Genomic DNA, 16,092 nt, shown 5'->3' with positions numbered 1-16,092 from the left:
GCCTGGTTCAAGCAAAAAAATGAATTATTGCAAGTTGTTAAGTGCTTACAAAGTCTACTAAAAGCCAGAGAACCAGGTGTAGATAAGTGTGTAGTAAAACTTCGGTTGGAAGTTTTGGTGATGTGAGCCAATACAGATCATGATTAGTGTCACATTCTGGAGCTTTTCTGGAAAAAACACTGTTATTTCTTCCTTAGAGCCCCTACCACAGTTTATACATGGATACTGAGTAGAACCAGACACCAAACACTGCCACTGCTGCCACCTAAAAATCAGACAGCTCTACCACTCAACTCATCAGAAGGTGAATTCAGTGTAACTAGTGCTGCACTGTGCTTGTTTCTGAATTGAAGTCCCATGTGGATCATTGGATGGTTGGAGCCCCAGCCTTGAAGGAGGTGAGGAAGTGAAACTCACTAGCACTGTAAAGTGTTATGACCCAGAGAAGTTTCCAGATTTGAGGAGAGAGATAAAAATGTCCTCGGCAGCCAGAAAAGATGACAGGTGTTCACCATTCAAATGTCAGAACAAATGTAATTATTCCAAGTTCCCCCCATTAGTAGCAATCAGTGCCTAAAGAGTTACAAATAAATGCTATCACAAACAATTTCTATAACATGAAGTTCAGGCCTCTATTTAAGTAAAACATAGTAAGGATAGTGAGATGGCCCAGGGCAATAGCATGTCACAAGATACAGTACGGATTCCACAGTGAATAATGATGGTGATGATAACAGCTCATGACTACTGAATGTTTTCTGTCTCTTGGGCACAGTGTTACACTGTTTAAATAAATCAACAGCTCACTTATTGCATACAACAAACAGAAGAGGTTGCTATTAAAAAATTTCCCATTTTACTGATGAGGAAACCAGGGGTTGAAGAAGTGAAAATATTTACCCTGAGATGGGTGGAGCCAGAATCTGAATCCAGGCAATCTAAAGAGTCTTGGAATTCTGGAGTTAGAGAGCCTGAGATCTTAGTCCCAGGTCTGTCACTAACTCAGAATTTCATCCTCTGGTACTTAGTTTCTTTGTCAGTAAAGCAGGAATTGGAATTTCTGCCTTATCTTTCATCCATGGGTATTTTGGAAGTCGAAGATGCTGAAGTACTTCAAAATTGCAAGGTGCTATTAATACGTATATGTATTACAGCCAGGAATTCATAAATATTTTTATAATGGTGGGTACTGTTATTGATGTTCTATTGAGTCATAAGCACTTAACATGTTTGTCCTCAAACTTCCATATCCCCTCCTTCAGATAAGGATTTCCCCCAGGAGAACATCATCCTACCCAATCCCCATGGTATAGTTTGGAGCAAGTTCTGATTGGCTTCAGTCAAAATTCATATCTGATTCAACTGAGCTCAGAGACTGGCTCAGAGAGGAGCATGTTACCCAATCAGAGCTCATATGGTAATAGGAGATGTTCTCTGTTTCTGAGAATGAGAGGAGCCCTTCTCCTTTACAAAAGCTACCAGAAGAAATCTATCCCATTTTTATTTTTTATTTTTTTAGATAGCACAGAATGAATCTCTGGGGTCTGGAAGTTTCAGTTTCTATGAGAGGGGACCTGGAGCTAGCAGGGAACCACTTTGTAGAGCCCGAGGAAAGGACCAATCCAAGGACAGCAGAGCAGAGTTGGAGAAGGTTTGAACCCCAGCGACATTGCCCAAGTCATGAACCCAGGCTAGCTGGAAGGCAGACCTTCCACTAAGTGTTTCAGTGACATGGACCAGTACATTTCTTTGTTGTTTTAACTAGCTTTAATTAGATTCTATATGGCTTACAACATAGCCCTGCATGGCTTTTTAAAATAATTTTTGTCCTGTAAAAATATAACAATTATCCTCTAACTCCTTTTAATGCTTTCCTATTTAAAAGATCCCAAACAAATTTCTAACTACACAACAGTAAAAATAACAAGAAATGTTCAAAGTTCTCACCAATTTGAGTGATTCCACATATATAAACAATGCATGTCCCACATTTTTCTACTAGATTCAAATCAAAGTAGTAGAGTTGGAAGGAATCAGCTAGCCCAAATCCCTCATTATATGAATGAAGAAGTTAAGATTCATAGTAAAGTGACTTGCTTAAACCCAGCTAATTATTTGCAAAGCTAGGGCTAGAATCCAGGTATCCTGATCTTTTTTTTTCTTATTAATTCATAACAAAGAGAATGCCGGGTCCTCTTTCTATTGCCTACAGATCAGAGCCCATGCATAATCTTTTGAATCCCTTCAATGTTAAGAAATCTCTATCCTTTGAAGATGGATTTGATTTTTGGAAATAATCAAAAGTCATTTAGAGCCAAGTGCAGTAAACAAGGTAGGTAATCAAACCAAGTAATTCATGTTTTAGTCCAAGAAGGGTGTAACACTGAAGTAATGAGGCTGATTTTTTTTTCATGTAATTCATAAGCCAGCTTTGATGTCATTATATGAAAATTGAAATTCCTTTGACATTCATTTTGGAGTTATATTACTCACAATTTGATTTGTCATGTTCCCTGGATTTTAAAGGAGGCCCTGCTAGTATTTCTATATAATTAAAGTAACAGGAATGATGTGAAAAATTTTCACTTGAGTAGATAGAACTGAGAGAGAAAATAAATAATGCAATTTAATTTAACATTAATTTGTTGAATGCTTATTATATACCAAGCACTACCACAGATTTTGATAAAAAGGAAAGAAATATATTTACTCTTAGCTTCCAACTTTAATGATGAGAAATTGAGGCTCACAGAGATTAAGAGAACTTAGTAAAGATTCTTGATTCCCAGACTGGTGACCTTGGTAAAGAACCAACATGTATTAACATTCCACCCCTGATATAATTAAATGCAAAATAAAAGCAATCTCTAGCCAAAATAGAGAGTGAATTGGCAGCAAGAACTAGCCATGCGCACTTAGAAGCATGACCCGGAATGTGTAAAGTTATAGTTCTTGTTTGAGTTCTGGGAATTAAATAGGAATGCTAATACAGAACCTAAAAGATTGGGAATGTGACATTATCTGAAAAGCACGAAGCACAATAGAAATCAGAAAGGAATTGCCATCTTGGAAAGTTGAGTGGAAGATCAGTATTAGAACAATATGGAACCAAAGAGGAAGATTGTTCCAAGAAGAGCACAAATCATGAGAGACTATTGAATACGGAAAATGAACCATGGACTGAAGGGGGATGGGGAGGGAGGGAGGGGGTGATGGTCATGGTGGGGGGCACTTGTGGGGTGAAGCACTGAGTGATATATGGAAACCAATTTGAAAATAAACTATTAAAAAAAAGAAGAGCACAAATGATCATTTTCCTGGAGAAAAGCGAGAAAAGGTTTCTCAATAGCTCATAATTCTGAGCCCTTAATTATGATTCCACATTCACCATGCAATTCGGTCATTCATTTGGTTTCACGGATAAGTTTCCCTATAAAAGTCTCCGAGGGTGGTCTCTGAAGCAAGGGCATCTCTGCTTCTTGTGCAATCTCTCTGGATCCTGCGAGAGTTCTGGTGCCTCAGGCACTTAAGACTGGTTTCCTAGGGAGCAGCCTTGCTGTGGATGGAGGAATTGGCATTCTGTCCCAGCTGCAGAGTTGCTAGTCACGTTCAGTCGAGGAGTAGAATTGGACATGTTCAGACCCAGTGTCAGAAGGGAGCACTCCAAAGCAGAACATTTGTTGAAGTTTCCCCAGTCGTTGTAGACAAAATTATCATCAACCAAAATTGTAATTTTTGTGTACGGTAGAACACTGTTTGTTTCCCCTGGTTTTGGACATCTTGCAAGAAAGGGAGAAATCAGCAGCTCCAGTGAAGAAGGGGGAAGAGATGACTGTTGTGTGTATGTACTATGGAAATGTGCATGGATACTGATATTAACAAGAGCACCTCTGGGGGATGACACGTGTTTGATGATCCGATGGATGTGTCTCCCCCCTAACTTGCCTTTCTTCCTTCGTCCCAATATATGTCAGAATACTCTCAAATGTACCATGACCTGAAACGTCTCATGGACTATTAAATTAAATGATCTAGACTCTTAATACATAGACCACAGGAGAAAGGGATGAGTTTGAACATACGCGAGATTGCTATTCAGCAGTTATACACTGTTTAACCAGGGGTGTAGGGTAGTGAGACAAAGAGGTAGCTAGCTACGTTCATATCACCCTTGGCCATCAGTATACTGTGAAAAATTTCCTTCTGTGACTCTGATGTGCTCCTTTACCTGCAAGAGAATCCTAGAATACAGGGCTCCCTATAGAAACAACAAACTATGGTCAATAGGTAGTGTAGTCCCTACCGTGTGGCACTCCATTTAAGTCAGGCAAGTTGGTTTTAAAATATGAACTGGACAGTCACTGACTCTATGAATTTGAGGGCAACTTAATCATCATAAACCTCAGTTTTTTCATCTGTTTAATCATACATATCATCGTATTTTCTGAATATTAGATGAGAATGTATCTAGAAGAACTAAAATAGCAATATCTAATAAATATTACGGGCAAACATGATCCTTAACCTCCCCAATGATTAAAAAAAATACATATAAGATCAACAGAAATGTTTGAAAGTTAAGATGGCGGAAGTGGGAATAACATTGAGTTGCCAGTATAATAGTAATTCATTACCCACTTACACATTGAACTATCAGTATCCAATTATTCCATCTGACAGGTTTTATTTCCCTTGTGTGTCACACTTAGAATAACAAAGATTAAAATGTCCCGGTGACTTCCTTTTCTCCAGTATTGGGAGGGGGTGTTGGAATGTTGGGTGGGGTTCCATAAAATCATTATCCACTGACTAAAAGAAAATTATTCTTCTATAATAACAACAACAAAATTAATGGCACCTTACAGGTACTTGAGCATCTTTTATGTCAAAGTTCTACCTTTGAGGTACATGTAGCACGAAAGTCTTCTCCCTGACTTTGGCAGTAGTTTAGGAAAAGGATTGAAAAAAAGAAAAATGATTGAAATCAAATAAGATTGCCAGTCAAATTTGAATAAAGAATTTGCTGATGAGACTATGTGCTTCATATGGAGAAATCCCCTCTCTAAGGAAAATGATTATAGGATTTTTAAAGACACATGGGAGTAAATCCAACCTCAGTTGTCTTTTAAAACATAATCTGAGAAAGCAAAATAATAAAATTTTTATTTGTCCTTAATGTAGCTTAGTTTACCTGCCAACATAAAAGGTTTTCAATGGCAATTTCTATCTTCTACAAAGTGTGCCCAAGGAAAGAAAGTGAGAACTTCTGGTTTCATTTTATGAGGATATGCTGTGATATAAATTAGGAAGAGAAGCGTACATAAATATAACTTTATAGGATGCCCCTGTCAGGATCTCATTAGGAAAATCCAAACCACTCCAGATGCTTTAAGTGCAGAGAATATAATACAGATCAGTGGTAACATAAGAGAGTAAAGCAAACAAACAAACCAACAAAGAAACACGTTTTGAAAAGGCCAAAGAGGAGAAGGTGAAGTCATGGAGATACTGGCCACAGTGGGAAGGCAGTATCAGCTCCACAACACCGAAGTTCAAAGACAAAGGGGAGCCCAGAATTAGGGGCCACCCAGCAGAGGCAAGGAACTATGGTGAGTTACCCAGGAGGAGCTGGGCACCACAGGAAGAGGGATGTCTGGGAGTAGAAGGAAGCAGAGAAGAGAAGCAGTCACCTCCACACACTCTGGCCAGAGGTTGGAGTCCTAAGAGTCTTGCTTTTCCCTTCGGCCACCCATCAATCGACAACCAGTACTTCTCATTTGCCAAATGTGCTCAGTAGCCAGAGGTCATTGAAGAACAGGAAATGTTTCCTGCAATAAACAGAGCAGAGACAGAAGGGATAGATGAAACAGCAAACAGGTACCAAACTGAAGGTCCCTTATGAACATGGACACAAAAATCCTCACAATAATAATGTATAATTAATGCACCCATATATTGTAAAACATAATCAAGTGACTTGATTAAGGAGTGCTACAGCTATTTAACATCACAAAACCAATTAAAAAAATAGAAGTGAAAAATCACAAATGAGAAAAATCACCGGATAAAACTCCTAACAAACTAATAGGAAGGGATGTTCTTAATCCGAAATAGAGCACCAACTAAACACCTACAACAAACGTAATAAATAATTAATGTTGTAATTTTCAAAGAATTTCCATTAAATCAGGAGCACAGTAAAGACGTCCTCTACTTCTCATTAACTCAGCATTATAATGGAACTCTAATCACTTTTTTAAAAATAAAGAGGTATGAAAAAGGAAGAGGAAAGGTGTTATTATGTACCGATAACCTGATTATTTCTACAGAAAGACCTAATCTACAAATAAACTATCAGAGCTAGTAAGAAAGGTTAGACATTTAAAAAATGCAAGATAAATATAAAAATTCAATAGCATTCTTATGCATGAGAAATAACTGATTCACAAGCAGAATGGTATAAGAAAAATAGCTATTAAAACTTATGGCATACTTCGAAATAAGTTAACAAAACTATACCTTAATAAATGCTTGTGTACATCATTTTTAAGGGAGGAAAAAAAGTGTTAATTCCGCCAAACTCAATGTGATTTCAAAAATAAATTCCAAAATGATTCCTCATGGGATTAACAAAGAGAACCTAAAGTTTATTTGAAGATAAAAATGAAGAAAAACACCCAAGACAATTTGAAAGAAGATGGGTGGATTTTTTTTCTCTAAAATACCAAGGCTTACTGTGTTTTATTAGTTAAGACTGCATGGCATTGACATGAATGGAGCATAATAATAGAAGGTCCACCAATAAATACATATTATCTTATACAATTGGGAAGAAATTACTAAATCAGGAGAGAAAAAGAATGCCCTAGTCAATAAATGTTATTGGGACAACTGGCTTTCCATATGGAAGGAAATATAATTATATCCCTACTTCACACCATGCATGAAATTAAACTCCAGATGGATTTAGAAGCAAACAATGAAAAACTAAAATTTAAATTGGTGAAAGAAATGACAGAATAATATCTTAGGTTTTTTAGCATTAGACATAAAGGACTTCCCCAGTTCATTTTATTTGGATCTCTGCTAAAATGTTACCATCTCCTTGGTCAAGTTTTTCATGAAGAGTCTATAACATGGCCTATGACCTCTCAATTAACTGGTCTTAGCTCATTGTACGCTGTTAGATTTAGCAAACACTTACACAGTGTTCAATATATGCTAGACACTTTATATACCACATAGACAGGCTTATTTAATTCTTCAAAACAACCCTGTCTATTTGGGGTTGCTATCCATGCCATTAGTGGGGAAAGTGAGAGACATGGAGGTTAGTAAGTGGCAGAATCTGGATGCAAACCCAGTAAGTCTAGCTCCAAAAACTGTGCCCTTAACTAAGTTGCTATGCTGTCTTCTGGATTGTTTTACTTTTCTGTGTAGTAGCCATCACTACCTGATATTTCATTTGCTATTAATCAGATTATAAGTTTATTGCCTATCTTTCCTACTGCTTTTGTAAATACCATTTTCTTCAGTGCTTAGAAGAGTACCTGCAATATAATAGGTGTTCAAGACATATTTTTGAATGGATAATGTGTACAGAGAGATTTCTCAAAAAAGTCATCAAAGCTAGAACTTGTAAAATATGATAGACCTGATGTCATCAAACTATAAAACTTTTGTATAGAAAATATACCATGAATAAAAGTAAACAGTAAACAATGGAATGAGAGAAGATATGCAACACAAAGGATTAGAAATCAGGAAGTGTGTGAAGCATTCTTATAAATCAATGAGAAGAAGACAAACACCCAATAGAAAAACAGGAAAAAAAAATATGAACAGACAATTCTCAAGGGAGGTAAAACACATAGTCAATAAAAACTTGCTCAAACTCACTAAGAATGATTGCAAATAAAAACATCAGACAACACTGCCTATATTAGAATACTAAAATTAAAATGACTGAGGATGTCAGATATTGGTTAGGATATGTGAAAATGAGACATTGTGATCCAGTTGATAGAAGTATAGTGTTACAAACATATTGATGAATAACTAATTAATATCTAGTAAAATTAAAGACGTGTATACCTATAATCCTAAATTTCTACTTCTTGGTATACACTTTCCACTACAATGTATAAAGACACATATATAATTAAAATTTACTGAATGTTATTTGTATAGTTAAAAATTGAAAAAAAAAAAAACCCTAAAGATGGGTCAATAGGTGAGGAGGAAAGGAAAGGTCAATAGATGAGGAGGGAAGGAAGGAAGGCATGAAGGAAAGAAGAAAGAAGGGAAGGAAAGTGAGAGGAAGGATGGAAGGAAGGCAGGAGGAAGGAAGGGAGCAGGAAAGAAAGGAGAAAGGGAGATAGAGAGATGAAAGAAAGAAAGAAAGAAAGAAAGAAAGAAAGAAAGAAAGAAAGAAAGAAAGAAAGAAAGGAAGGAAGGAAGGAAGGAAGGAAGGAAGGAAGGAAGGAAGGAAGGAAGGAAGGAAGGAAGGAAAGAAGGAAGGAAGGAAGGAAGACGAAAGAAAGAAAGAAAGAAAGAAAGAAAGAAAGAAAGAAAGAAAGAAAGAAAGAAAGAAAGAAAGAAAAGAAAGGAAGGAAGGAAGGAAGAAAGAAAGGTAAAGACATAGAATATTATACAACAATCAGAATGAATGAGTGAGCCTAAGCATGAGTAAGCTCCTAACAAACTCATTTTCCCGTAGATGACAGTTATAAACTCTGAACAAAACACAAGAACAACTACCTGAACACTCTGGAGATTTAGTGAAAGCAGGAGAATTTGGGGGCGAGTCAAAACTTGGAGAAAATGATGAACATAGAATGGGTTCTTCCTTGTCTTTGGGGGGGCTCTATCCTGAAATCAGCCCATCATGGTGGTAACCCACAGTGGTATGGGAAGCTGAAATTTTGGATGGAGTTAGCATGAAAGGATCTAGTGAAAACCAGGGTTTCCAGAGAGCAAGAATAGCCCCCAGAAGCGAAAGCGGACCTTGACTGGATATGAACTCATCCTCTTTGTGGCTGACCCCTGGACTAAACGGGCAAAGACAAAACGAAAGCACTAGAAACTAACCAAGCGCATGACCTCCTAAAATAAAAGCATCATTACTTCTTTTGGAGCAATACAGTGGAACCCAGAGTTTGTAATCTTTGTGAACAATGTAATATTTTTAATATCTTGGATAATATTCTGAAATATGCACATACCATAGGCCAAGAAAATGTGAATTATTCTCAAGGGGAAAGACAATCACCAGATGCAATACCAAGATGACCCAGATACTGAGGTTATCAAAGACTTCAGTGCTGTGAGTTTAATTATGATCAGTAAGGTAAAGGAAACCTAAAATGGGTAAACACATAGGAATTCTCAGTGGAGGAATAGAATATTTGGAAAAGTATCAAAAAACATAATATCTAAAGTTTAAAAAAATATTGAATGAGCATAATAGGAAAATGGAGGTGAAGGAAGAAGATGCCAGTCTACTTGAAATAGAGCAATAGAAAGCATACAATCTGAAGAAAATAAAAATAACTGAATACATTGAACAGCCTTGGGGACCTGGGAGGCAACTGCAAGAAGTTTACTAGATTAGTAAATAGAGTCACAGTAGGGAAGGAGAGAATGGAGCAGAAAAAACAATAATTTGGCATTTTTTTTAAGTCAAACATATAGGGGCGCCTGGGTGGCTCAGACAGTTAAGCCTCTGGCTCTTGATTTTGGCTCAGGTCATCATCTTACAGTTCATGAGTTCAAGCCCTGCTTTGGACTCCACGCTGGTGGCATGGAGCCTGCTTACTTCAGCTCAGATCATGATCTCACGGTTCATGGGTTCGAGCCCCACGTAGGGTTCTGTGCTAACCGCGTGTTCAGAGCCTGGGCCTGCTTTAGATTCTGTGTCTCCATCTCTCTCTGCCCCTCCCCTGTTCACCCTCTGTCTCACTGTGTCTCTCAAAAGTAAATAAATGTAAAAAAAAAAATTTATCCTTCTCTCCCTCTCTCTGCCCCTCCCCTGCTCATGCTCTCTCTCTTAAAAAAAAAAAAAAAAAACTTTTAAAAGTTAAACATATATTTACCATATGACCATTGGCATTTCCTGAAGTGAAAAAAAAAGCATGTACATGAATATTCACAGCAGCTTTGTCTGTGGTAACTAAAAACTGGAAGAAAAAACCCCCAAAACCCTAGAAGTCCATTAACAGTTGAGTGGATAAATAAAACACAGTATGTCCATGTAATATAGTACTCATCAATAAAAAGGAAAAGAAAGAGCTACTGAAAAACACAATATGAAGGAATCTCAATGAATTTTCTGAGGGAGAGAAGCCAGGCACAGGGAAATGCATATAGTAGGATTTAATTTATAAAAGATGCAAACGAATCTGTAGTGACTGAAAAGCAAATTGGTGGTTGCCATGGTCCAGGATCAATGGAAAAAGGGGCACAGGGAATCAGTTTGCTGTGATGGAAGGTTTTATATCTTGGTGGAATCATTGGTGTGTACAACTCATTGAATTGCACACTTTAAATGGATATAGTTTATTTACATAAGTGTAACATAAATACACAAAATAACATTGTGAGAAGAAGTAAAATGAATGAATCAGATATATACAAATTTAATAGTCAGTGAATACTTAATATAGTGCTTAATATTAAATGAAAAAAGCAACTTAAAGTTGTTGCTACATAGTAGACTAGGATACCACTGTTGAGATACACAAAACACCCCCTGATATGTAATATATGATTTATATAGATATAATGTATAATAATGCATGTGATATGGTATCTGTAATCATAATTGTGTTAATATATGGTTTATGGACAAATATTCACTCAACAAATGTTTGAACACCTACTCTATTACTGTTGCCAGGAGTCTCTGTCTCTGCCTCTGCCTCTGGGGAAGGAAGGAGGAAAATAAACAAATGGGGCAAGGAGAAGTGCCATGAGAGACTTGACCTTTGTAATAATATTTTTCCATTTTTATAATAATAATTCTTAATCTGAAGCACTTTACAAAGGGTAAATGTTTGTGCATTTTTAGTGGTAAATAGATGGGTGTTATATTTGGTCTTTTGCTGTGTTCTATAGTTTTAACACACAATCAAATGTGATGGAAATGCATTAAATCTAAGCAGCTGAGAAATTAAATTATGGATCTAGACTTAGCACTGACTGATGGGTAAACAAAACTAAATATACACCTCCATTAAAGCTTCATTATTTCCTTGACTTTTATGGAGACAGAGATGGAAAGTCCAAATAATCTGAGAAATATTAGGGGAAATGCGTCTCTCATTATTTGAAAAGGACATTAGCATCTGGGGAAAATCCAGAACAGATATCAAAAAAATAAGAGAACATCTCTGTGTATTGGAATTTGTAGAACTCTTACTTTCCTTTTTATTAATTTGTTTATTCGGATTTTCTAAATATTGTGTGTAAATATCTATTACTTAGAGAAGAAAATATTTAATGGGGTGCTTGGGTGGCTCAGTCGGTTAAGCGTCTGGCTTGATTTTGGCTCAGGTCATGATCTCAGGGTTCCTAAGTTCGAGCTCCACGTTGGGCTCCACACTAACATTACAAAGCCTGCTTGGGATTCTCTCTCTCTCTATTTCTCTCCCTCCCTCTGCCACTCCCCTGTTTATTCTGTCTCTCTCAAAATAAATAAATAAAGTTAACAAAAAGAAAAGATTTTAAAGATCCTGCTGTAATATTAGTTAATATTAGTTAATCGGTCAGCGTGCAGCCAAAGTCTGTACTCTAGCCATGGAAAATCTCACACATAATTACTCCCTAGATTTCTCTGGCTCGCAGCCAATCTCCCTGCATACTCCTATCTTATCCATATTATCCACCTGAAATCAGGTTACACTGGCCCAAAGGGGAGCTTCAAGGCCACCGGAGTTCAGCCTTTGGAGAGCTTGTCAATGCAGGGAGGGGCATTCTCCCTACAGGTCCTTGGTGCCTTAGATTGCCTGAAGGCCTGTCACCCTGTGAAGTTCAGGGAAGCTTAGGAACAGGTGGCTAGCACCCTCCTATTTGCTGCTTCCAACGCCTACATGGGTCATTGCTCAACCTTAGGTATAGGATCCTCCAAACCAGTGAGTCCAAATTATCTATTTTACCCTAGGAATGGCTAAAACTATAGTGCCTTTATAGTTTAATTCCTTTTCTCCCTTTGTAAAAAATGTATTCTCTGTCCCTGGGTCTTCCTTACTTCTAGCCTCTTTTACTACTAAGACATACTGATCTATCTTTCTCTAAGTGAAGTGCATTTAAACCCAGGACTCTGTTCCTAGAATTGGGGAAAAAAATCTACTGATCAATGTGAGAAAGAGGTTTTCACAGAAGAGTGCCTATGGAATTGCATCTTCAACATTTAATACTTATTACTGATGTGCAATTAACATAGAATAAAAGGTTTATTAAATTGTGTCTTCTATCTTTCTTGCATTTTTAAAAACTGTTCTAATAGTGGCTTTTGATTGATACAAGGCAGTGTTCTTAATGGTTTTTGTTATCCCCAGAGCATAATTTAGACATTTGGAAGGGGTGGGGTTGACATAATAATTGAGGGACACCTCTGACATTTATTGAGGCAAGTACCAACGTCACTTTGGGCATCAATGAACAGGACAATCTCAAATAAGTAATAATCTGTTTACAATTAATTAGGTACAAATTCTCACTCACTTTCATATACAGACACAGTATTACTCACTTGTTCCAAACATACACTGAATTTTCCAATAATGAAATTTATTTGATAGAAGGAAGATTAGACCTCATTTTATTCAGAATATTAGTAAGTTGTACACCAATTCAGAAAATCCCAACACTCATGTTCACATCAAATGAACTAGTAGATCTTCGTGTAGACATCAGCTCTTTTACGTCTCCTATATTGGCTATGTCCTCGTAGATACATACTGAAATAAATATGTGTATAATTTTGTTATAAAATACTTAACTCTCATTTCTCCATTTTATTGGAGTTAGAGTCGTACAATGAGTTTTAAAATTATATGTGTGGAGGGCAGTTTATAGAGCCTATTTTATTTCAGGATAGCAAACCAGAGAACTCCAACCTATGCTGTAACAGAGCACCTCTGGGTGTGAAAGTTGAGAACCACTTGTCCAGAGGATTATCTTCAGCCATGTGACCAGCTCCCAAGACTATTGTGAAGGTAAATGTGTACCTTAACCTCCAACCTGGCTCTTTGGCCAGTAAACTAAGCTAACGTTTGTTCATCCTTTGGAAAGCAAACCAATGAATTGCCCAGATTCATGAAACCATCACCGGAAGGAGGATGCTCATAACATGTTCTCTGTCTCTGTGTCTCTGTCTCTGATGGGGAAACAAAAGGAACAGATGAATAAAAGCTGCTCAATCTGAGAAAACAGACTGGTGCTCTCTGGCCACGATTTTCCCCATGGTTTCTCTCTGCCTAGGATGCCGGGATTGTCTTCCATGTTGGCTGATTCCTACTTAGTGTGTGTGATTGTGCTTAAGACCTGCTTGCCACAAAGCCCTTCTTGGGAAACCCGGGCCACTTCAAAATCCCTGGTTCCTTTGAACTCTGCTCCCCTTCTCCCTTCAAAGCTTCTCAGCTCACTTCTAAGTTGTTCTAAAGCAAGAAATGTGCCTCCTGTCCCCTTGTAGTTTTAAATATGTCTACCAAGTGGTGGCATTTAAGAATTATATGGTGAGGAAGAAATTGCAGTTCTAATGTTTCCCCAATCAATTCCTTCCTTATAAATGGATTCCTAATTCCTATTCTCAAATGCACCTACCAGTGTTTAGGATATCCTCACTCTTAGGAGCACCGGGCAGCTTGAGAGAAGGCAGCTGGCTCTCCTAAGGCTTGGGAGGATCAGGGAAAGAGAATAATTGCTAGAGGTGAGCTGTGTGTGAGCTCAGACAGAGCAGGAACACACAGGTGCCCTCGGTCTGAAACGGTGTTCCCATACTCAGATGTCTGTTCCAATCCATCTGGAACAGTCCTGGGTTTTGTCTCTCATCTCGACATAAAAATTATTTGCAAAGACTTTCGCCCCCAGAAGTGTCCAGGTGTGTGTGTGACATGTTGTTCTCAGAGGAGGGCATCTAGGCAGGTGTCCTGCAGGAGGCGAGGGCCAAGATGCTGGGGAGAGGACAGGACAGATCTAAAGGAATTCCTGCCTATGGCCGCCACGTGACTGTTGGTCCTCACCTGAGGAGATCTTCGCATGTTTCAGGACAAGTCAAAAGTTGCATTTTCAGGTGCAGGGAACAAACCGTACTTAAGAACTTTGGCTTCATTTTTGAAAAACACTGGGTGGGTCAGATTTGATCTGAAGCTGATGGTTTACAGGCTTTTATCTAAAAGAGACTAGCTAGATCAAGTCTTCTACCCCAGAAAGCGCCCCCCTTCCAAGTACCCATTTTATTGGGGAAAAAAATAGAAGGGATTAGGGGAAGAGTGAGGGGAGGGTCTAATCTTGGCTTTCTTGTGTAAGCAGCCCTGAAACCCCGGGAAAAATCTTCCCAAGCTTATGCTGTCTCTTCTATAAAATAAGAACTGCAATTCTCTAAATCTGTTGCTAGCCAGTGCTTTTGTTATTTCTAATGCCTTTGACATCCATCTTGAGAATCCTAAAAGAGAGTCAGTTATTCATATTTTCCATTTCTTAAACATGATATTTACTCCTCTATCTCTTTCTTAGATATCTGGTTCCAAGTTAGATGTACTACTAAAATCACCAAACACTGCTAAAATATCACTTCAAAACAGAATACACAGTCATATTAATTTTTGACCCAAGCATTGAATATCTGTCCCTTTTAAAATATTTTTTTAATTTTTTAAATATTTTTGGTTTATTTTTGAAAGACAGAGAAAGACAGTGCAAGAAGGGGAGAGTCAGAGAGTGAGGGAGACACAAAGTCTGAAGACAGGTTCCAGGCTCTGAACTGTCAGCACAGAGCCCAATGCGGGGCTTGAACCCACAAACCATGAGATCATGACCTAAGCCGAAGTCAGAAGCTTAAGCAACTGAGCCACCCAGGCGCCCCTTAAAATATTTTTAATGTTTATTTATTTTTGAGACAGAGAGGGAGTGGGGGGGGGGGCAGAGAATGAGCAGGGGAGGGGCAGAGAGAGACGGAGACACAGAATCCTAAGCAGGCTCCAGGCTCTGAGCTGTCAGCACAGAACCTGATGTGGGGCTCAAACCCACAAACCATGAGATCCTGACCTGAGCTGAAGTCAGATGCTTAACTGACTAAGTCACCCAGGAGCCGGATACTTATTTCTTTTTATGTATTACTGCTTTTTTTTTTAATTATGCATAGGCAAAAATTTTTGAAAAAATATAGCAAGTGGGCTACTGAATTTGTGTTGGGTCCAGAGATTATGGGCATATTTTATTTCTGTGCATTACTCAATAGTAGGAAACATAAAAATGATCTTATAGATAAATGAATAGTAAAAGAGCCAGCAAGGATACACAGGAAACCATGAGTGGTGTTCACCTTTGTTCAGGGAAATGAGATGGTGGGGGATGCACTTGATCATTTTCTTCTCTACATACCTTTGTATTGTTTGAAGTTTCTATACAGAACATTTATTCATGCATTATTTATGTACTCAAAATGAATTAATTAAATTTTAAAATGAATTATTTACTTTGTATTTAGAAAGACTGAGTCTTCCTTGATTGTAGAATACTTTGTCAAGTTCATGCCAAACACAAGCCTTATGTATCTGGCCTAGTTTCTGCAATGTATTAAAGACAGGTCAGATAAAATATGGAACTTGTCCACAATAGTATCCAATGCTGGGGGCAAGGTTTGGGTGAAAATTCAGTTCTACCTCAGTCAAACCTGGAGCATTTCTATTTGGCTTTAAGTTTTTTATTTTGTAAATGAATATGCATTTGCACTTGAAAATCTTTGATTTCTCTCTGTCATGAAGCTCACAAATATTTATTCTTCTTCAGATAAGAGTTTGCTGGTGGAGAGAAACGTCCATTTCATAACATCTTTGCTGAGAACATATCTGGTTAAACAGATTTTGATTT

This window comes from Suricata suricatta, chromosome 3, assembly GCF_006229205.1.
Source record: "Suricata suricatta isolate VVHF042 chromosome 3, meerkat_22Aug2017_6uvM2_HiC, whole genome shotgun sequence".
Taxonomy (NCBI): domain Eukaryota; kingdom Metazoa; phylum Chordata; class Mammalia; order Carnivora; family Herpestidae; genus Suricata; species Suricata suricatta.
Note: the sequence above shows the minus strand (reverse complement) of the source record.